Source organism: Hemiscyllium ocellatum, chromosome 6 (genome assembly GCF_020745735.1).
Source record: "Hemiscyllium ocellatum isolate sHemOce1 chromosome 6, sHemOce1.pat.X.cur, whole genome shotgun sequence".
Classification (NCBI taxonomy): Eukaryota; Metazoa; Chordata; class Chondrichthyes; order Orectolobiformes; family Hemiscylliidae; genus Hemiscyllium; species Hemiscyllium ocellatum.
Genome location: NC_083406.1, coordinates 16,070,449 through 16,094,056, shown reverse-complemented (window position 1 = coordinate 16,094,056; position 23,608 = coordinate 16,070,449). Strand labels below are relative to the sequence as shown.

Below are 23,608 nucleotides of genomic sequence, written 5' to 3'. Positions count from 1 at the left end.
GGCTGACTGATTCAATGCATTTTTCTTCTGCTTTGGAATTATTAGGCTTAGTTTTTAGCTTTGAGGTTTGCACACTCAATGTTGTTCTCACAGGCTCTTGCACCTTCAACTGTTTTTAACAAAATCATAAGTCTTGGGAAATCAATCTGCTAATTGCTGTTGTGCTGACAAAACCAATTGAACTAAACATTTAAGAAACGGTAATTGTTCGGTTTGCATTGAGTGATGGATCAGTTATGCACAGAAAACAGTCAGTCTCAGGGCTTTTAACAGTGGAGAGGAATATGTTCCTGCTATCCTCCCCTGCCTGTCTTTAGAAATACAACTGCGAAATGTTTTGAGGTCTTGTTATTACACACAAAATACTGAGTCATTGCAAGTTATTTTTGTGTAGCGTGTTGGAATCTTTTATGACGATAATGCTTTTTGACAGACAGAGTGAATGGGCAAAGCTGTGGCACGTGTGATGTCCATTTTGGGGTCATGAAGGACAGATGAGATACTTCCTAGATAGTATGGTGGGATATCCAAAGAGATTTGGGAGTTCAGGTGCATAGATCATGAACAGGTGCAAAAAATAGTTAAGAAAGGTAATGGAATGATGGACTGGAATACATTGATGCAGAAGTTGTGCTGTAGTTAGACAAAACTTGGGTTAGACCCCTCTTGGAGTACTGTGAGAAGATCTGGGCACCACATCTTAGGAAGGATTTTTTAACATCTTGGAAGGACTACAAGTTATGTTTACAAAAATAATACCTGGACTTCAGGGGTTAAGCTATAAAGAAGGATTATACAAATTAAGCCTATTTTCTCTAGAATTTAGAAGATTAAGGGATGATTGATTGAAGTGTTCATGATATTAATCGAAAAAGACAGGGTAGATAAAGGTAAACTTTTCCACTGGTTGGGACTTCTAGAATTAGGAGAAATCGTATGTGAATTAGAGCTGGATAGTTCAGGGGAGACATTAGGAAGCATTTCTACACAAAGAGTGGGAGATGTTTGAAACTCTCTTCCACTCATGGCAGTGGATGCTGGATCTATTGTTAATTTTAAGTCTGAGATTTTGTAGTTGTTTAATCTTGAAATTAAGTTGGTCTTGCACATGGTACACAAGATTCCATACAAAGATTATGTTGAACAAACACTATGTTGGACAAACAGGCAGACAACTAGCAATCTGCATCCACAAACACCAACTAGCCACTAAATGCCATGACCAGCTGTCCCTAGTAGCCACACACACAAATGACAAGGACCACAAATTTGACTGGGACAATGCAACAATCATACTTCAAGCTAAACAGAGAAGAGCCAGAGAATTTCTAGAAGGATGGCACTCATCCATCGACTCAATCAATAAATCATAGACCTAGACCCAATATGCTGGCCACTACAACAAGCAACATGAACTGGCAACCGGAAGCAGATTAGATTAGATTACTTACAGCGTGGAAACAGGCCCTTCGGCCCAACAAGTCCACACCGACCCGCTGAAGCGCAACACACCCACACCATTCCTCTACATTTTTACCCCTGCTCCTAACACTACGGGCAATTTAGCATGGTCGTTTCACCTAACCTGCATATTTTTGGACTGTGGGAGGAAACTGGAGCACCCGGAGGAAACCCACGCAGACACGAGGAGAATGTGCAAACTCCACACAGTCAGTTGCCTGAGGCGGGAATTGAACCCAGGTCTCTGGCGCCGTGAGGCAGCAGTGCTAACTACTGTGCCACTGTGCCGCCCACCAAGAATGGAACCAAATAAATTCCAGGAGACACAGTCCAGCAGCACTTCACAGGAGGCTCCAAAGCACTGAAAATGTCACCCAGACAGGGGATGAAATGTCTGCAAATCAACTTCCAGCTCGGTGAACATACCCACAACCACCACAACCAGCACCCGAGCTACAAACATTTACACATTTACACAGAAGATATTAAAGGATATGGGTCAAAGGCAGGCCAGGTTTAGAGTTGGGCCACAGTTTGGCCACAATCTCATTGAGTGGTGGAACAGGCTCGAGGGGCTGAATGGTCTACTCCTATTCTTATATTGATCAGAATTAGCTGATTTGTAAGATATCTTATCTGTAAGACTGTGAGTCTGACAGTGCAGTGCTCCCTCAGTACTGACCCTCTGATAATGCAGCTCCTCCTCAGTGCTGTTTCTCCAATAGTGCAATTCTTGGGATATCCTGATAAATTAGTAACGTTGCATAAATTGCAGATTTTTCTTTATTGTTTTTTATGCAGCTGAGGGAGTTCATGGCTTTTTGTTGGAGGACTATTCTATCTTGAGCTCTGTTCATGTGGAACGGGTATAATGCAAGAGAACTGACTTCACCTCACATTGACCCAACTTGGCAGGAACCCCATCTATACTACTGGGATTGCACTGAGTTCATTCGGTCCTAGGATATGAGTGATATCCAAGACTTGAAGAACTACATTCCAAACAACATTATTTCTGTTTTCTGAAAGAGTCAATACTTCTTGCTGTTGAGTGTTTTTTAAATGCTGTTGATTGTTCATTCCATGCAGTACGTGTTATTTTTCTTTCATGCACATGTGTCTTGTCTTCTTCCTTACACCTGGTCCAGAAATGTCACAAGTTTAAAATGTTTATCCTTGTATTCAAATCTCACCCCTGCCTTTATCTATAAACCTTCTCCAATCCTACAGCCCTACTGAGACTTCTGCACTCCTCCAACTCGGGACTCTTGCCCTTCGTCGATATCCGGCATTCCATCCCCGGTGACCGTTCCTTCAGCTGCCTGATCTCTGAGCTTTGATATTTCCTCTCTCGACTCCACTTTTCTCTCTCTGCGATTCTTCGTAAAGCCCACCTGCTGGGAAAGGAGGGTTTGAGTTATAAACAGAGGCTGAATGGGCTGGGGCTTCTTTCACTGGAGCATAGGAGGTCGAGGGGTGACTTTATGCAGTGCGAATCCCGTATCCGCGGAATCATTTTCCGCAAAATCAGTTACCCATGGTTTCCCACGGCCTGAACATATAAAAGGGAGCGTTCCAGAACCAAGGACCAGTGGGCTGCTGGGAGGGTATGTTTCCCATTTAAGTGAATGGGTTCGCGACGATCTGTGGTTTCAGCCTTCTGCAATAGGTCTTGGAACGTGTCCTCTCACAAATACAGGGTGACTACTGTGGATGTTTATGAAATCATGAGGGGTATAGATAAGGTGAATGGTAGTGTCTTTTCCCTTGGGTTGGGGATTTCAAAACTAGGGGGCATATTTTTAAGGTGAGAGGAGAGAGATTTAAGATAGACACGAGGGGCCATTTTACACAGAGAGTGGTTTGTGTGTAGAATGAACTTCCTGAGGAAATGATGAATGAGGGTACAGTTACAATGTTTAAAAGACATTTGGATAAGTGCAGGAATAGGAAAAGTTTGGAGGGATATGGGCTAAGTGCAGGCAGATGAGGATAGTTTAGTTTGGGATTATATTTGGCATGGAAAGGATCTGTTTCTGTGCTGTATTACTCTATGAATCGTGCTAGTAGATGAAAAACCCCCTCCGTTTCCAGGGTTCAGCTCACTGTCAGAAAAATCAGACACATTGCAGATTTGATCCAGTTCTGCTTCTACAGTTCTCTCATGAGCAGTTGCTCCTATTGTGGTTTCAAGAACTGGTGACATAAAACAAACTGGATGCTGGAGAAGCAGGCTTGTTCTCCTTAGGTTAAGGTGAGATTCATTCGAGCCGTTCGCCAGCATGAAGGGCTTCCATGGAATAATTAAGGAGAATCTGTTCCAATAGCAGGATATTTGGCAATCAGCGTGGACACAGTTAAGTTGATTTGGCAACAGACTTCTATTTCTCACATAGTTGTAATCTGGATAACACTACTTGAAAGGGTGGTGAAAACAGATTCAGTAAAAACTTTTGAAAGAGACTTTAATAAATACTTAAAAGGTAGACTTTTGCACTGGTGAGGGGAAAGAGTGGGAGAGTGGAATCAATGGGGTCTTTCAAAGAATTAGGACAGGTACAAGAGTCAAATGGCCTCCTTCAATATTGAAAGATTGTTAATTCGATAACAACAATGAACAGCAGTGTGAAGTTGTCTTCGTAAGTACAGGCCCTGAGGAAAGTAGGATTTTGAACTTTTGTGTCAGTAAAGCTTTATCTTTTCGCCAAAATGAGAATGCAAATTGGTGAGCAGCTGTTCCAGTTGGGTCCGGGAATTGAAAGCAATGCATTGGGGGATATCGAATGTCGAGTAATAGTCCTGACCTGGCACAGCAGATTTGAAGACAGTTATAGAAATGTCAGGGTTTTAGGATCAGTTTCAATTGGTTGTGGTGTCTCATGTTTATTTATTTATGTTGGCATTCTCATGGTTTTTTCATTTGTTCCAGTTTGCAAAACATGTTTGAAGTTTGTGTCATATGTGGACAGGGTGGTTAAGAAGGCATTCATCGCACTCGCCTTCATTGCTCAGACCTTTGAGTGGAGGAGTTGGAAAGTCGTGTTGAGGTTGTACAGAACATTGGTGAGGCCTCATCTAGAGTACTGTGTCCAATTCAGGTCACCCAGTTATGGGAAGCATATTACTGAGCTAGACCAGGTTCAGAAGAGATTCACCAGGCTGTTGCTGGAAGGTTTGAGTTATAAAGAGGTGTCCAGGCTGGGACTTTATTCACTGGAGTAGGTTGACGTGTGACCTGATAGAGGTTTATAAAATATTGATGGTATAAATAGGGTACATTGTGGGTGCCTTTTCCCCAGGATAGGGGGATTTCAAGACGAGGGGCTGTATTTTCAAGTTGAGAGGAGAGAGATTTGAAAAAGACATGAGAGGCAACATTTTGACACAGAGAGTGGTTCAAGTGTGGAATGAACTTCCTGAGGAAGTAGTGGATGTGGGCACAGTGACAATGTTTAAAAGACTTTTGGATAAATGATGAATAGGAAAGGTTTGGAGGGATGTGGGCCAGGAGCAGGGGTGGGACTAGTTTTTGGGGGATTATGTTCGGTATGGATTGGTTGCTCTGAAGGGTCTGTTTCTGTGCTGTAGGACTCTATCACTCTATTGAATGCATTTTCAGAGTACATTAAGATAAGGTATATAAGGTAGGATAAGGTGAATTGGCCTTGATAAATTTCCCATAGTGTTCAGGGATGTGTTGGTTAGGTACAATAGTCAGGAGAAATGTTGAGTAATAGGGTAGGGAAGGGGTCTGGGTGGGTTATTTTTTGGAGGGTCGGTGTGGACTTGTTGGGCCTAATGGCTTGTTCCCACACTGTATGGATTCGCCCATTCTAAAATAGATTGTCATGGGCAGTAGGATTGGGAAACAGCAGAGTCAGATCTGTTGCCGTTGCCCCTGCACCTCACTGTGCCTTTGAGGAGGTGGAAGTGATTTCATGTGGGAACAAATGGTGCAAGAACTCAACTTTTTTCTGGAGTTTTGCTCAAATCAACTTCTGGGATTTTTGCAATGCTCACACCTGATTCACACACTGGGTTTACCTCACCCAAAACGTTTCTGGCTAATTGTCATCCAACCAGGAGTGAGCCATGCCTCGGGGTTACCCAGAAGCCTCCAGGAATACAAGACTAACTTTCTGGACATTGCTGCCAGCAAATCCTGAGATAATCCAGTGGGGTTGTCAAAATTGTGTTGTGCTTTCATGTTCGTTAAACACGTTTACCTATCACTTACAAAAATTATTGGAATGGGTTAGAGTGTTAGAAAATGTTTGACTAAGTGTGGCAGTCAGAGAGGGCATGTGACAAAACCTCTCGGAGTATTTTCAATCCGAGTTGGCCAGCCACATTCAGCATGTACTTTCTTAAAGGGAAACTCCACATTCTTCACTCAAATTTGTTGCCTATTTGTTGCATTGTTGGCAGGAAAGAAAGCATGAATGCAGGGAGGCAGAGAGAGAGATGGGAGGTCTTCTGTGCACATCCCATTATCCAGCGATTATCCATGTACACAGATTCCATTACTGTCACAGGAGAAGTGTCGACGAAGGCTGGGAGATCCAGCAATACAAAGTGACAGGTTGCGAGACCAGGAATTCATTGCGGCAGACAGTCAAGTAATTATTGAAGTCAAAGGGTTGAAGTTCAGTTTCGCTCCATTATTTCTATTGGTAACAAAAGGGCCACCTGAGTTTTCCAGGAGCAAGCTGTAGTGCTGACAAGGACCAGTGCAGTCAGTATCGTAAATTGGGGCAATGCATTTTTAGGTAACACCATGGTTGGTTATACAAGAGAAAACACAGTGAAGTAGCAGTAGGGAGTCTGCAGTCATGTTGTGTGGAGATTGAGGACACCTTGCTTGCAGCCAACTTATATTTCTGGAACTTTTCTCTCTGGAAATGCCTGAGAGAACTCTGCAGTGTTCCTGGAGCTAATTCCTGGGTTTGACAGAGGAGTGTCCATCAATGTTCCCTTGCTTCATCAAGGTGCTGCTTTGTCACCCCTGTAGAGGAACCTGGAGGGATCTAAACCCTACACTGACCCCTGAGGACGAGGGCAGTGCCAGAGTTGGAACTGGTGGTTGTGTGAGTTGGATGAAGTGACAGAATTTCCTCATCAAAGATGCCTTGTTACTCTCCCACCTCCTGGTGCTGCTGTGACTGGGAGTTGAGAAGGGTGTTAAGGTGGGAACACATAATGTATTTTAATATTCTCAATGATTTTAGATGTCGTGGGCTTTGTCATAGCTCACCCAATGAAGCAGAGAATCTTCTGTCCAGTAACGCCAAGGATATTCACATGTCCTTGTCCTCTGCAAGCTGTGGTCTCATCCACTTCCATTGGATGCTTTTCAGGAGTGAGGGCTGAATGTCAGTGATTGTGTGGCATTGTTTCAGGGTAATGTCCCTGCCATAGCTGAGTAGCTGGAGGTTTACAGAAGGAGTGAGAGGAGGTGACGCTGTTGGCATTTGTAAGTCTGTGAGGCTCGGTGGAATATTTGGATGTTGGCATGAGTCCTGACTGTCAAGAGTGTTGCTGCTGCGAGATTAATGAAAGCTTGCTGCAATGTGACAGGCTGGTGCTTCAGTGTCTCGGCATGTGAAGCTGCAATCACGGACCTTGGCCACCCAACTGACATCAGGTTGTGGCATTGCTGCCAGGTCCTTGTGTGATGGGGTGGGGGCTTGGCCTGCCTGGACATCTGCTTCTTGTACCTTTCTTGATAGTAGTCATCATCCATAACGGTATCCTAGCAACCACCTCCACCAAAGGAAACACGAAATCTCTTGACTGCCACCTGAAGCACTGCATTCATCAGTCTTTAATCCTGTACGTGACATGGTGTTCACTTTGTAAGAATCTTCATTACATCAGTCTTTTTGTGTGGCTTCTCTTAAAGACACAGCCTGACCTTTAGAAGAGTAAGCTGCCCCGTCCCATGTAATTGGCAGCCAGTGCTGCATGAGCAGTGTTAAAGATGTACCAGCTAAGAGTCAACGCCATTTAGATCAGATATGTACACTAATATATATCCCCATTGATCTGAACAGACTTGGGTTTTGGAATAACTTCACAGAGGCTAGTATCCCATCACCTAATTTATTTATGCATGAACAGTCCTTAACTTTATTACTGCCTCATTCCGAGTCAGCTATCAGAGAGGCCAAGGCCAACTTCCTGTTGACCAGGAAGCAGTTCCATGATTGTACAAGGCTCTGTGCCACTTACCTTACAGGCAAAAGCAGAGGCAGATATCTGAAAGCGGGAAAGTGAAGGAATCATCGAGCCGTCCAATTTGCAGAACAGGCAGCACTGGTCGTATTGACTGTGATTTCCCTTGGGTCGGTTAGCCTTTGCGGGGATTTTAAACAAACGGTAATTCGCTTCATCTTACTGGAAAGACACCCAATCCCTCAGGTAGAGGATTCATACGCAAAGTTAGCAGGGGGCTGTCCTTCATAAAGCTGGACATGAGCCGTGCTTACTTACAACTGCACTTAGACGAGGATACCGTGAAGTATGCTACAATTAATACCCATGTGGGCTTGTACCAATATGCAAAACTGCCACTTGGAGGATCGTCAGCCGGTTCAATCTTTCAGCGGATGATGGGGAACATTTGGAAGATCTACTTCAGGTCACTGTTTACCTAGACGACATTCTAGTAACAGGGTAAAATAATCAGGAGCACTTAGAGAACTTAGATATAGTCCTAGGACTTTTTTCCAAGGCAGGTCTACACCTAAGAAAGGAAAAATATGTTTTCCAGGCCCCCCAAGAGTCTTTCCTGATGAAGGACTTATTCCCAAAATGTCTATTCTCCTGCTTCTCAGATACTGCCTGACCTGCTGTACTTTTCCAGCACTACACTCTCGACCCCCAAAAGTCCTACTTGGGCAACAGAGTTGACAAGACCTGGTTACACCCTTTGGAAGATAAAGTAAGGGTGATCAAAGGTGTCCTGGCTCCAGTGTCTGTACTGGACTTATCTCTTTCCTTGGGCTGGTGAATTATTACAGTAAGTTCATACATAACCTGGCCTCCACCCTGGTACCTTTGCATCATCTCTTAGAAAAGGGTCAGCTGAGGAAATGATTGCATTGACAAACCATAGCTTTCAGGGAAGTAAAGAAACAACTGTCATCTCCTACACCTCCATCTTCAGCCTGGGCAGCCTACAGCCCGGAGGACTCAACACTGAGGTTTCCAACTTCAAACAACCTCCCTCCCCATCCCCTGACTCCCTTCCCACCCCCTCCCCATTCTTGCCACTGCTCCCTGCCACCAACTGGATTCATTCCTCCCATTGACTAACCAGGTGATATCCCCTACCTGTCTTCTCCTGTCCCCACTTCACCACTCTGCCCCGCCACCCCTTTTCTCTGCAGATCCCCCTACACCTACCCTCAGTCCTGAAGAAGGGTTGCACTCGAAATGTCGACTTCTCCACCTCCTGGTGCTGCCTGGCCTGCTGTGTACTTTCTGCCTGTCTATTTTGGATTCCAGCATCTGCAGTATTTTTGTCTCTAATCCTCTCAGGTGTTGGCACACAAGATTCCACTCTCATCACCCTGAAATAACTCCACAGACTCATGAAGAAATTGGAACCTCACAGTCTCTGAAAATTGGGATGTAGGAACGTCTATCTCTTTGGTTCCGCATTGGCCTTTACTTTTTAAGTGCCAAACGCACTGTGCCCAGAGACTCACCATCCCCATGCCCATGTCCTGCCATCTGCCACACCATCACAAATGAAAGATTCCATGAACTGCTTTGAAAGTGGGGGCAATATGTTTGCCTAATGAGGGAGGTTCGGTGAGGTGTTCACACTCCCTCAAGTTGCGGGTGAGTGTGCATTGTGGGAGGGAGCTCATGGTAGAGTAATCAGGTACGGATTGTGAATATATAGAATATTCAAAATATTGTCTTCCACATGGCGTCTTTGTGAAATCAATGGTCAGTCCAGCGTCTGAACTAAGACCATTTATGGAATCTTGGTCAAGAATCACTCCAAAAGTTGGCAAGTGGGACAATTTCAAGTGATCTATCCTTCGTGGTCAAGTCAATGACCTCATGTTCCAAATTAACTGTTTGTTTAGCAATTAAACCTGATGTAAACTTGTGTCCACTCAGACTGTGAAATATGCTTTTTTGCATCACTAAGTTGGCAATCGACAGATAGGCTCACAGCTGATTGCACTCAAACCATCCTGCGCCACAGGGACTTAGGTTGGAGAGAACTCCTCTTGGTTTTGCCTGAATTGGTTCAGCTTCCCTTCCCGCCTCCACCCCCTCATACTCTTCCCTCTCCTCCTCCTTCTCCCCCTCCACTTCCTGACCCCTCCAGCACTCTTGGCTCCTCCACTTCACTCTTTCTTCCCGTTCCCTGTCCTCCTTCTTCCCTTCCCAACCTTTCCTGACCCCTCCAGCCCCCTTTTTCCGCTGCCTTCTCCGTCCTCCTTCTTCTCCTCCCCACCTTGCCTGACCCCTCCAAACACCCTCTTCCACTGCCTTCTCCCTATCCTCTTTTCCAGAAGCAGATATCCTCCACATTTCAGGAAGAAGCTGGGATTTATTTTGCACCTTCATCCACATCCAATGAAGTACACGCAATGTGATGTTATTGTTTGAATATTGGCATAATATAAGAACATAGGAACTAGGAGCAGGAGAAGGGAGTCCAGCTCTTCGAGCCTGCTCTGCCATTCAATAAGATCATGGCTGATCTTTTCATGGACTCAGATCCACTTCTCCACGCTCTCACCCGCATCCCTTAATTCCTTTATTGTTCAAAAAAAATCTATCTTAGCTTTAAGAACATTTACTGAGGTAGCATCAACAACTTCCCTGGGCAGGGAATTCCATGGATTTACATCCCTCTGGGTTGAAGAAGTTCCTTCTCAATTTGTTCCTAAATCTGTTCTCTCTAATCTTGAGACTACGCGCCCTGTCGTCCAAGTTTCACTGCCAGTGGAAATGTCCTGTCTACTTCTATCTTAACTATTCCCTCCATAATTTTATATGTTTTTATGAGATTCCCCCCTCATTCTTCTAAAGTCCAATGAATATAATCCCAGTCTACTCAGTCTCTCCTCATAAGCCAAACCCCTCAACTCCAGAATCAATCTAGTGAACCCCCTCTGCACCCCCTCCAGGGCCAGTACATCCTTTCTCAAGTAAGGAGACCAAAACTGCACACAGTACTCCATTGATGCCTTACCAGCATCCTGTACGGTTCAGCATAACCTCCCTGCTTTAAACTCAATCCCTTTAGCAATAAAGGACAAAATTCCATTTGCCTTCCTAATTACTTGTTGTACCTGTACTTATAACTCTCTGTGATTCATGCACAAGGACACCCAGGTCCCTCTGCATAGTAGCATGCTGCAACATTTTAACCATTCACGCATAATCCTTTTTATAGTTACTCTGACCAAAATGGGTGACTTGACATTCTTTAACATTGTATTCCATCTGCCAGACCTTTGCCCACTCAGTTAAAGTATCCTTGCCCCTCTGCACAGTTTCACAGACCTCTGCAATTTGCTCTGCCACTCATCTTAGTGTCATCTGCAAACTTTGACACATTACCCATTGTCCTCAAATCCAAACCATCTATATTGCGAACGTGGCAACAAATGAGTGGAATTTAATGCCCTTCGCTGGGGCGGGATTAGCAGCAGAGGGGTATTCATTCATGTGGAAGGATGTGGTCTCTGTCAACTTCACCCCTGTGCTCCTGAGGCAGGTGCGGGAGGTTGGTCTCTCCTTGTTGGAGACTCGGTGTCAAATTGAGGCCACCTGGCGGCAGGAGTGGGCACGGGACCCAGTACAATTGTTCCTCCTGCCCTTGCTTCCCATTGACTTCACCTCTGCCCCTGAAACTAGCAGCCTTGTGTCAGTTTACAGTCCTGAGTCTCTGGTGGGTCAGTGACCCTATGTTGGAAATCTCACAGTATAGAGTGATGCCTCTGTGACAGTGTAGCATTCCTTCCAACAGTGCAGGCTCCGACCAATTATCCACTGATGACAGTGCTGCACTCTGTCAGTAATGAGCATTAGTCAGTGCAACACTCTCTCAGCATTGACCCTCTGACAGTGCAACACTCCCTCAGTACTGACCCTCTGACAGTGCAGCATTCCCTCAGTACTGACCCTCTGCTAGTGCGGCACTCCCTCAGTACTGACCCTCTGACAGTGCAGCACTCCCTCAGTACTGACCCTCTGACAGTGCAGCATTCCCTCAGTACTGACCCTCTGACAGTGCAGCACTCCCTCTGTACTGACCCTCTGATAGTGCAGCGCTCCCTCAGTACTGACCTTCTGACAGTGCAGCACTCCCTCAGCACTGTCCCTCTGACAGTGGAGCACTCCCTCTGGACTGACCCTCAACTTTTCAGAGCTGCCTCAGTACTGACCCTTTGACAGTATCATTTCTATTTTCACCTTTTGGCTTATTCACCTTCATTGCTTTCTGTCTCTTCACTTTTGTTGGGTAAAGCATTTGCTAAAGCTCACTCTTTTAGCCAGTTGTCCTTCCTCAGTGATTGTGTAACATTTGCCTCTTGCTTCACATCTGCCTCTATCAAAAGCATAAAAACACTTTTATTTCTGGACACCTTTCAGTTCTGAAGGAGAGTCATAATGGACCCAAAAATTACCTCTATTTCTCTCCACACATACTACCTGACTTGCTGAGGTTACTTCAGCATTTTCTGTGTTTGTGTCAGATTTCTGCAAAATTTTGGTTGTATTTTGAGAGTTGAAAAGATTTAGGGAACAAATTCAAGGGGTTTGGATTTTGGCAGCTGCCATATCATGGATGTGGCAAAGGAAATCAGTCCTATGTAGAGATGCACAGAGATTTGGGGGCAGGTTTGATCATTTGGTGACTGTGGGAGCGAGTTTTGGTTGAAGAGATGTAAAACTAGATCTTTATGTGCTTACTGTGAGCTTCGATCTGCAAACCGCCTTAAACTGTGTTGTCATTTATTTTTCTGACTTGAACATTCCAGCATTATTCATTCTGCTCACTATTTCCCCACCGCAAGTGTGTTTCCAGAATGTGTCATCATACTGTATGCTCGGATAAACAGATTGCATAATCTGTAATCATGCCTGAAACCTTATTCACAAGGAGATGGATGACAGTCCTAATGCTATTCCAGTGCATCCATAATGTCAGAGCTTCCAGATGCGATGCCTTGAAATGCCTTTATGTTTCCTGCAGTTAAGATTTTAAATTCAGAACAAACATTGGGCAATTTAAAACTGGTTTGAAAGAATTCCCCTTGTTTACCCAATTCTGGTTCTTCTGGTTTCGATGCATTTTAAGAAAAAACAGCTGTATACTGAGAGGCTAGTGCTGATTGGCTGGAAAGTGGGCTCTGATTGGTAGAGGTGTTGCTATCGGGAATGCAGCCATTAACGATTATTGATTATTTACTAAGCTTGTAAAAAACTTTACACCAGGCAGGCCAACTCTGATTGTTTCGGATGTTGCTGTGAGAAATGAGTCACCTATTGTGTTGAATTGTAACAGGCCATGTTCTGTCTGTCAGCAATGAACTGGACTCTGTATGCCCAACTTCCAGCACATAAATAGTATCACACTGTGAGCATGACTGACCGTCAGAAATTTATCGTCAGCATAATTCTGCACACACTTGGGATTATATAGCAATTGCTATCCACTTGCAATTTCTCACCAAATGATGAATACTATGGTGAGTTTTTCAAGCCTGGGTATGTTGGGTATGTCGCTGGTTGTGAACAGTCCAAGGGAAAAACTGTTTGATATGTTTTGTATCCAGTCTTCTGGATATATGCTTCAATAAGTGGCATCACACAGGCACTGAAATTCATATACTACATTAATCAATTGTGCAAAAGGCAGAATGTTTCTTTGGTATGATGGTAGCATACTGTTAGCAGCAAACAGTAACAATATGAGGGTTGTGGCTTGTAGACGGTAGACAGGCTTTAGGGAGTCATGAGATGAGTTACTTACTAGCTAATTTCCAGTCTTTTAATTGATGTGGTTGCTACTTTATTTAGGTGACTGGTCCGGTTTTGTTTATGGTGAATAATAAGCCCCAGGACATTGACAGTGGAATATTTAGTGATGGTAATACCATTGAAATGGTTACTGTCCAGCACTCGTTCATGTTATCTCCACTCAACCCAAGCCTGAATGTTGTTTACGTCTTGCTGCTTTTGAACATAGAGTGCTTCAGTGACTTAAGCATCATGAATGATACTGAATGCTGTGCAATTATCAGTGAACATTCCAACCTCTCATCTTAGAATGGAGAGGAAGTTATTGATGAAGGAACTATAAATTATTGGGCCTAAGATACGCATGTAGTGATGCCCTGTGGCTGAAATGATTGACCTCCCAAAATTATAATCATCTTCTTTTGTATTATCTTTGGCTCTAATCACTGGATAGATTTCCCCCGATTCACATTAATTCCAGGATTGCTGGGGATCCATGATGCCACATTTGGTTAAGTGCTGTCTTCCTGTCACAGCAGTCACTCTTGCCTTAGCTCTGAAGTCCAGTTCTTTTGTCCATGTTTGAACCAGGCCTGTAAAGGGCTGCGTGGCCCAGGCAAAACCTAAACTGAGTGTCAAAGAGCAGATCTATTAGATTAGACTTACAGTGTGGAAACAGGCCCTTCGGCCCAACAAGTCCACACCGACCCGCCGAAGCGAAACCCACCCATACCCTTACATTTACCCCTTACCTAACACTACAGGCAATTTAGCATGGCCAATTCACCTGACCCGCACATCTTTGGACTGTGGGAGGAAACCGGAGCACCCGGAGGAAACCCACGCTGACACGGGGAGAACGTGCAAACTCCACACAGTCGCCTGAGTCGGGAATTGAACCCGGGTCTCAGGCGCTGTGAGGCAGCAGTGCTAACCACTGTGCCACCGTGCCGCCCACTATTGTTGAGCAAGTTCCTATTGCTAGTACATTCCTGACAGTTGTCGTCTAGTTTCATTTCTTTTGTATGGACCTCAGAGATCTGATCTCAGCAGAAATGTCCAGAACTGGGAGTCAGTGCTGTAATCCACACAGTCAAGAGGGCATACTGGGGGTAACCCTTCCCATCACTCTGCAAATGTGTGAGAATAGACAGAGAGGTTGGTAATTGACCAGGTTGAATTTGCCCTGCTTTTCATGAAAAGGCAATACCTGGGCAAGTTAACACATTTATACAATTTAACAGTGCAGTACAGCACAGGAACAGACCCTTCAGCCCATCAAGCCTGCTCTGATTCCAATCCTTGTTTAGACCTGCTACTTATTGCCTGTGCACAGTTTCCATCCCTCTGTTCTTCTGCTGTTCAATTGTCGATGAAGGTATGCCTTAAATATTGCTAACATACCTGCTTCCACCACCTGCACAGGCAGTGTCTTCCAGGCACCCACCACCCTCTGTGTGAAAAAGTTTCCCTTCACTTCACCCCTAAATGTTCCCCCTTTCACCTTGAACCCGTATTCCCTTATAGTTGACCTTTTCATTCTGGGAAAAAGTCTCTGACTATCCACCCTATTTGTGCCTCTCATAATTTTGTAGACCTCTATTAGGTCATCCCTTTGCCTCCATCTTTCCAGTGAAAACAACCCGAGCTTATCCAACCTCTTCTCTCACCTAAAACCCTCCAGACCAGGAGGTAACATCCTGATAAACCTTCTCTGCACCCTGTCCAAAGCATCCCCATCCTTCTCTCGTGAGGCAACCAGAACTGCCCGCAATGTTCCAGTTCTGGCCTGCCTGAACGTTTTATAGCTGTCACATAACTTACCAACTTTATATTCGATGAAGACAATCATGCATGCTAGATGCCTTCTTGATCATCATATCCACTTGTGTTGCCACTTCGAGGGGTCTGTGGGCCTGCATGCCTCGATTCTTCTGGATATCAGTGCTCCTAAGGGTTCTATCATTTATAATGTGCACCTGTAGATAATAGCGTTGTAAATGTTCTGAAAGAGCTTGGTTGGAGGCACAGTTGGGCTGGAACACAGCTCTTTAGGTAATATATTTTCAGTATCCAGTGCTTTCAGCTTTTTCTTGATATTGGATGGAATGAGTCAAATTGGCTGAAGACTGGCATTGTGATATTGGGACCCTTAGGAGCAGACCCGAAATGGATAATTCAGTCAGCACTTCCGGCTGAAGGTTAATGCAAATGCTGCAGCCTTGCTATATGAGGTGGTATGCTGGGCTTCTCCATCATGGTGGACGGGTGACTCTGTGGGGTCTTTTTCTCTATTAAATTGTCCAATTGCCTACTATCACTCATGACTGGATGTGGCAGAACTGCAGAGCTTAGAATTGATCTGTTGGCTACTGGACTGTCTAACTCTGTCTATTGCATACTGCTCACAGTATTTAGCACAGGGGTAGTTTACAATTATGGCTTCGCCAGGTTGACACCACATTCTTAGAAATGCCTGGCGCAGCACCTGGCATGTCCTTCTGCACTCTTCATTAAACCGGGGTTGATCTGCTGGCTTAATGGTAAACATGGAGTGGTGGATATGTCAATGCATGAGGTTCGAGATTGTAGATAAGTACAGTTCTGCTGCTGATCATCCGCAGTGCCTCATGGATGCCTTTCCTGGAATTGCTAGATCTGTGTAAAATCTATTCCATTTGTAATGGTAATGCCACATAGTATCATGGAAGGTATCCTCAATATGAAGGTGGGATTTTGTCTCCATAGGTTCTATGCGGTGGTCACTTTTATTGATACCGTCAACATAATTGCTAGATTGATGAGGAATGAGGTCAAGTAGGTTGGCTCCCTCACTGGCTGCTGTAGGTCCAGTCTAGCAGTTATACCTTTCAGGACTCAGCTAATTGGATAAGACATGGTGCCACTGAATCATAGCTGAGGTGGACATTAAAGATGTCCACCATTAAAGTCAGGGTATATCTTGCAGCCTTTCCAGCTTCAATGCCTCCTCCATTGTTCAACATGGAGGAGAAATGATTTGTCAACTGAGGGGTAAGTGGTAATCAACAAGAGGTTTCCTTGTCCATGTTTGACCTAATGCCATGAGACATCATGAGGTCTGGCATTAATCTTGAGGATTTCCAGGGTAAATTTCTCCTGACTCTCTGTCATTGTGCCACTGCCTCTGGTGAGTCTTTCCTGCTGTTGGGACAAGACATGCCTAGAGATGGTGATGATGGTGTCTAGGACTTTTGCTGTTTGGTATGGTTCCTTGGAATTAATTGTATCAGGCTGTTTAATGACTAGCCCATGGGGTAGCTCTCTCAATATTGACATGAAACCCTCGATTTTACTTAGAAGGAATTTGCAGGGTCAACAGCCTGTGCCTTGGTCAGTGCTGGGTAGCCCATCCACTTTTATTCCCTTTTACAGAATTTCCCATGGTGCGACTGAATAGCTTGCAAGGCCATTTCAGAGGACAGGTTAGGAGGCTTCCACAGTGCTATGGGTCTGGAGTCACATTGCAAATTAGATCAAGTGAGGACAGCAGAATTTCCTTCACTGAAGGAGATTGCTGTTAGGCCTTTTAAGTGGCAATTATTTTATGGTTGCCCTTCGACTAGGTTTTGATTCCAGATTTAGGAATTGAATTCTAATTTCAAAACCTGCTGCAGTGTGACTCAAATCTGCGTTCACAAGCCATTAGCCAAGGGCTCCAAGTTCATAGTGCACTAGACCACAGCGAATGAAGTGCTGTTTGAAGTGTAGCTCCTGTAATGTTTTAATACAGCAACTAGTTTGTGTACAGCAAGTTCCCACAAGCATCAAGGGGAGAATGATGAAATAAATGTTTAGTGACATTGATTGAGAGATAAATATCGATCAGGATTTTGGGATGAAATACCCTGCTCATCTTTAAAATAATGTCTTCGATTTGGTTTCATGTTCACCTGAGGGCAACTAGGACTTTGTTTTAACATCTCTCTTGAATCCCCTCAGCTATTTGTTTCATTGTATTTACTTCAGAAAGCTTAATTACAATCCCAGCTTCGACACATCAAACACTTTAATGCGTTCACACTTCTAAATGCATGAGAATACCAATTTTTATAATTTCAAAAATATACTTTATTTGTAAAAACATCTCTTTTTATATACATTATGTGGAGATGCCGGTGTTGGACAGGGGTGGACAAGGTCAGACGCCAGATGATACCAGGTTGTCCAGCAAATTTATTTGAAATCACAAGTTTTCAGAGCATTGCTCCATCACCTGCTGAAGGGGCCACACTTTGTGATTTCAAATAAATCTGTTGGACTATAACCTGCTCTCGTCTGAATTCTGATCTATATATACATTGTCACAAATGCATTTTGGTTCTGTACAGTAGCACATCATAGAGTCATAGAGATGTACAGCATGGAAATAGACCCTTCGGTCCAACCCGTCCATGCCAACCAGATGAAAAAGTTGCCCCTTAGGTCTCTTTTATATCTTTCCCCTCTCTCCCTAAACGTATGCCCTCTAGTTCTGGACTCTCCGATCCCAGGGAAAAGATTTTGTCTATTTATCCTATCCATGCCCCTCATAATTTTGTAAACCTCTATCAAGTAAACCATTAAAAACCTTTGAGTTTGATTCTATTCTAACAAACCACAGTTACCTCTTTTGGGCAGATAAAATATTGAACAAACTAATAACAACGTTGTTGAGGATACAAATGAACAGCTGGCTCATCTATCCATACAGACAGGGTGAGAGTGGTGTAAGAGACATGTTACGTCTTGGGAGAGTAGGCTCAGAGAACTTACTAAATTAGTTAATCAAGCTTGGTTGAAAGGGTGCGTAATGGTTGCTCTGACATTTATTTATTCACATAAGGTGACTCACCATTTGGTTATTCATTGCTTTAAGACTCAGAAAGCGGAATTGTAACTTATACAAGCTCTTGAACTCCAAGCTGCAGTACGCTATTTAACACTTTGGGAACAGTTGATAAATTGTCATTCAAAGGGGAACATGGGTGGGAATAAGGAAAAGAACACATTTTATTTGCAGGAACTAAACTCTTAACTTTCTTAAAGAACCCAGCACGCATCATTCCTTCAGGAAGCAGGCCTTGCACTTTTGGAATGCCTTTCATAAGATGTCCCAGAGAGCTTTGGAAGTGTAGTGAAAGTTGTAATATAAAAAAGTACAGTAGCCAAATTATACATAGCTGTATTCTTATCATCAAATGGGGCATGGGAGTGAAATCAATTGTCATTGTTTTTCTCTGCCAAATGGGACTAGATTACAATTGCAACATTCAAAAGGCATTTGGATGGGTATATGAATAGGAAGGGCTTGGAAGGATATGAGGAGAAAGTGAGGTCTGCAGATGCTGGAGATCAGAGCTGAAAATGTGTTGCTGGAAAAGCGCAGCAGGTCAGGCAGCATCCAAGGAACAGGAGATTCGACGTTTCGGGCATAAGCCCTTCTTCAGGAATATGAGGGATATGAGCTGGGTACTGGCAGGTGGGACTAGATTGGGTTGGGATATCTGGTCGGCATGGACGAGTTGGACCAAAGGGTCTGTTTCCGTGCTGTACATCTCTATGGCTCCTCTTAAGCCCAACACAGCGATGCTTTGTCTGATTTACTTATTGAAGTAGTGTCCAGTAACAGTATGAACAGTGAGCTAGGCCCAGTAATCTCCATTCTTGCAGAAAAAAAAGTAGAACTTCTTTCGAGCCAGCAACTTGGAGACCGAGTCAGAGATGGAGGGTGAAACAAAGAACTGTGGATGCTGGAAATCTGAAACAAAAACAGAAAATGCAGCAGAAACTCAACAGGTCTTGTGGGGAGAAAGCAGAGTTAGCGTTTCAAGTCCAGTAACACTTCTTCAGAACTATCTCTCCGCTGATGCTGCCAGACCTGCTGCATTTCTCCAGTAATTTCTGTTTGTGTTTCAGAGTTGGAGGGTGCTAGGCACGTTGCTGTTGCAGCCTGGACACCTATTATTCCTCTGGAAGTCCGACACTAACTGACCGGGAATCCTAGAATTATATACGTAAGCAATTCAGCAATCTCTGACATTAGTCATAGAGTCATAGAGATGTTCAGCATGGAAACAGACCCTTCGGTCCAACCCGTCCATGCCGACCAGATATCACAACCCAATCTAGTCCCACCTGCCAGCACCTGGCCCATATCCCTCCAAACCCTTCCTATTCATAAAACCATCCAAATGCCTCTTAAATTTTGCAATTGTACCAGCCTCCACCACTTCCTCTGGCAGCTCATTCCACACACATACCACCCTCTGTCTGAAAAAGTTGCCCCTTAGGCCTCTTTTATATCTTTCCCCTCTCACCCTAAACCTATGCCCTCTAGTTCTGGACTCCCCGACCCCAGGGAAAAGACTTTGTTTATTTATCCTATCCATGCCCCTCATAATTTTGTAAACCTCTATAAGGTCACCCCTCAGCCTCCGACGCTCCAGGGAAAACAGCCCCAGCCTGTTCAGCCTCTCCCTATAGCTCAGATCCTCCTACCCTGGCAACATCCTTGTAAATCTTTTCTGAACCCTTTCAAGTTTCACAACATCTTTCCGATAGGAAGGAGACCAGAAATGCACGCAATACTCCAACAGTGGCCTGACCAATGACCTGTACAGCCGCAACATGACAAAGTCATTGATAAAGATAAAGTAGACAGGCAGGAGGCTGGAAGAACACAGCAAGCCAGGTAGCACCAGGAGGTGGAGAAATCAACGTTTCGGGTATAACCCGTCTTTAAGAATGAAGGGTTTCCTGAAGAAGGGTTATGCCCGAAACATTGCCTTCTCCACCTCCTGATGCTGCCTGGCTTGCTGTGTTCTTCCAGCCTCCTGCCTGCCTACTATGGATTCCAGCATCAGCAGGCTTTTTGTCTCAGTGTGACAAAGATAAGCGTTTACAGTGCTCATAGCCCATCTCAGGATACTAATTGGAAAGTCAGTAAATATCAGTGAGCTTTACCTTCCCCATCAGAGTTTCCATTATGAGTCAAAGAGGCCACTGTCAATCATTAATGTCCATTCTAACAGTTTTCCTTTTGTCCAGAGCTGGCTGGAGACACACAAGTTGTTTCTAAGAATTTTGTGCTTGCTTTAGCTGGGCTGTTTGGATAATGCGGAGACTCGAAAAGTTGCTGGAAATCATTTGTTCTGTCTTGATCATTTTAAAATTGTCTGTTTTTGAAAGGAACTAAATGTAATCATGGAAGTATAGAAAGGAATTCTTGTTCATGATTTTCCTTCAGCCCAGTGGGAATGACTGGATTGTTATATATTTAATTCAGTGCCATTGGTTATGAAATAAACATTGACCCAGAACTTGAATACAGAATAAAATCACCGGACTGAGTGAACAGTTCTGATAGGCTTGGTGATTGAAGATTATGTGGGGTTGCTGTTGTGGAGATATTTGATGGAAGATGGTACCAAACATCAAAGAACACACCCAGGATTGTATGAGGGTGGAGAATGCTGTATCGACCTAATGGATTTAAAGGTTCCATGACTCTATGTCAGAGAAGCTTTGTGAATGTAAATTATCAAATGGAGTTATTGCAGATTGCAGTTTCTGTGGAAGGTAAGAGAAAGAAAATAATCACTAAATAAGAATGTTACTTATTTCATAGTTTGGATTGAGAGTCTCATTTTGAACATAGAACAGTACAGTACAGGAAAGGGCCCTTCAGCCCATGATGCGGTGCCGAACATGACTCAAAGTTAAACTAATCCCTTCTCTCTGTCCCTGGTCCATATTCCTCCGTTCCTTGTATATTCTTCTGTTTATCTAAAAGTCCATTAAATACCCCTAATTTTTAAGTTACCATTTTAAATTATGAGTTAACTATTACAACTATAAAAATATATAAGGTGTTTTGGGTGTTATTCATATTGATTTTCCATGTGTGACAAATTTCTGAAGTCCCAATGTGGCGTTCTGTTGCTTTCCAAAGCGATCAAGAATTACAAGGTGAAGCCAGTAACTGAAATAAGCAGAAGAAGTCTTCTGTTCAGTCATTGCAAAATTCTTTCAGGTGTACAACAACAAGTAGTATTTATATAGCTCTTTAATGTAGTAGATGTCCTAAGACACTTCCCAGAGCAATAATGAGAACGAAAATTAACACCAAGCCCCATTAAGAGATAATAGGGCAGGGACCAAAGGTTTTAAGGTGTTAAGTTAGAGAGCGAGGCTGGAGACGAGGTGGGGATTTGGGCAGGGAGTTATCAGCACCCAGGCTTAGGCAGCTGAAGGTACAGCTGCCATTGGTGAACTCGGGAAAAAGTGGAAGCCAGGTGAAAACCACGAAAGGAGCCCACTGCCACATCAGTGCGCCACCTACCCCTTCCCATAACCACCACCTGCCCCAAGTGTAACAAAGCCAGCAGTGGCTGCACCGATCTGTCCAGCCACCTAGGACACTCTCAGTCAACCCTGAGAGCGGTAGTCATCCTCGTCTACGAGGGATCACCAACAACGACGATGATTAAATTAAGGATGGGCAAGCTTCATGTTGAAGGTGTAGTCTGTACTATCTGATCAATCTATGACCTGGAAATAGAATGAAAACCTACTGTAAAAAAGAGTTGGAGAATTCCCTTGCTGTAGTTAATTATCAAGGGAGGCAATGGATAAACATCCTGTCATTCTGTTGGTCAGGAGTAATTTGCTATAGGCGAAGTTGTCAGAAATGACAAGAAGACTGTTTTTGTGATACTTTGTTTGTGTAGAGATTTTCACATGTGGAAGTGTTTCTGTTGAAATGAGCTCCAGATTTGCCATTACAGCCATGTGATTTGATTGCACCTTACCTCAAAGGCTACAACACCCTTAATTGTACAGGGAGAACTTGTGTTCTGAACAGCTACAACAGATAGGGCGCAGAGGTTTGGAACTTGATGGGTCAACCCTAAACTCTGCAGTCTGCTTGTGAATGACAATACATAATCAAACAACTACAGCAGGAAGGGGGCTCCACAAATATCCTTACCCTCAATGATAGGGGACCCCAGCACACCAATGCAAAAGATAAAGCTGTAGCATTTGTAGTCATCTTCAGGCAGAAATTGCTTAGTGGGTCATCCATCTTGGCTTCCTCCTGATGATCCTAACATCACTGATGTAAATCTTCAACTAATGCTACACATGATATCAGGAAACAGCTGAAGGCACTGGAAGCTAACAATGTAATGGGCCTTGACAATATCCCAACAATTATACTGAAGACTGATGCTTCAGAACTAGCCATGCCCCTAACCAAGCTGCTGCAGTACAGCTACAACACTGGCATCTACCTAACAACGTGGAAAATTGTCCCGATGTGTTCTATACAAAAAAAAAGGACAAATCCAATCCAGATAATTGTCAGCAGTAGCCGCATATTGACAAGGGTCACTCAGCTCCCAACCTCATTACAACTTCAGAGTAAACATGGTCAAAAGCGCTGAAGTCAGAGGTGAGATGAGAGTCAATGTACTTGATATCGAGGTAACATTTGATAGCTCAACTCAATCAATGTTAATCAGAGGGTAAACTCCTTGTTGGTTGGAATCATACCTAGGAAGGGGATTGTGATTGAAGTCAATAATTTCAGCGAGAACTCCTCAGTGTAGTGTCCTCGGCTACTTTCTCAATAAACTTCCTTCCATCATTAGTTTAGGAAAGTGGACGTTTGCTGACAATTGCACACTATTCACCATTCACACCTCCTCCAATACTGCAGCAGCTTGTGTTTGTAGTGAGTTCCACATTCTTACCACTCTCTGTGTAGAGATGTCTTTCCTGAATTTCATCTTGGATTTACTAGTTCTTGCGTTGGATTCCCTCCTTTAGAAAGTATCTTTTCTATATTCACTGATTGGACCTTTTCATAATTATAAAGAGCAGGTCACCTCCACATTCATCTTTACTTAAGGGAAAAGATCTCCAATATGATCAATCTATCAGATAACTATCATCTCTTGACCTTGATGTAATCTTTTTAAAACCTTTATTGCATTTTCTTTAGTGTTTGTAACATACAGGTCAAAACTTTCCTCAGTTTCCCAAGTGTGTTCTAATCAAGGTTGGCAGAGGCCAAAGCTATGAGCAGTGTTCCTCCTATCATCTGACCAGGGCTGACAGAGAT

At 43.8% G+C, this 23,608-nt stretch overlaps 1 protein-coding gene across 2 annotated transcripts in view; it reads left to right on the top strand.

Moving 5' to 3' along the window:
* Positions 1-23,608, top strand: part of rasa3 (RAS p21 protein activator 3) — a 192,121-nt gene that overhangs the window by 113,487 nt on the left and 55,026 nt on the right. The window lies entirely within an intron of this gene.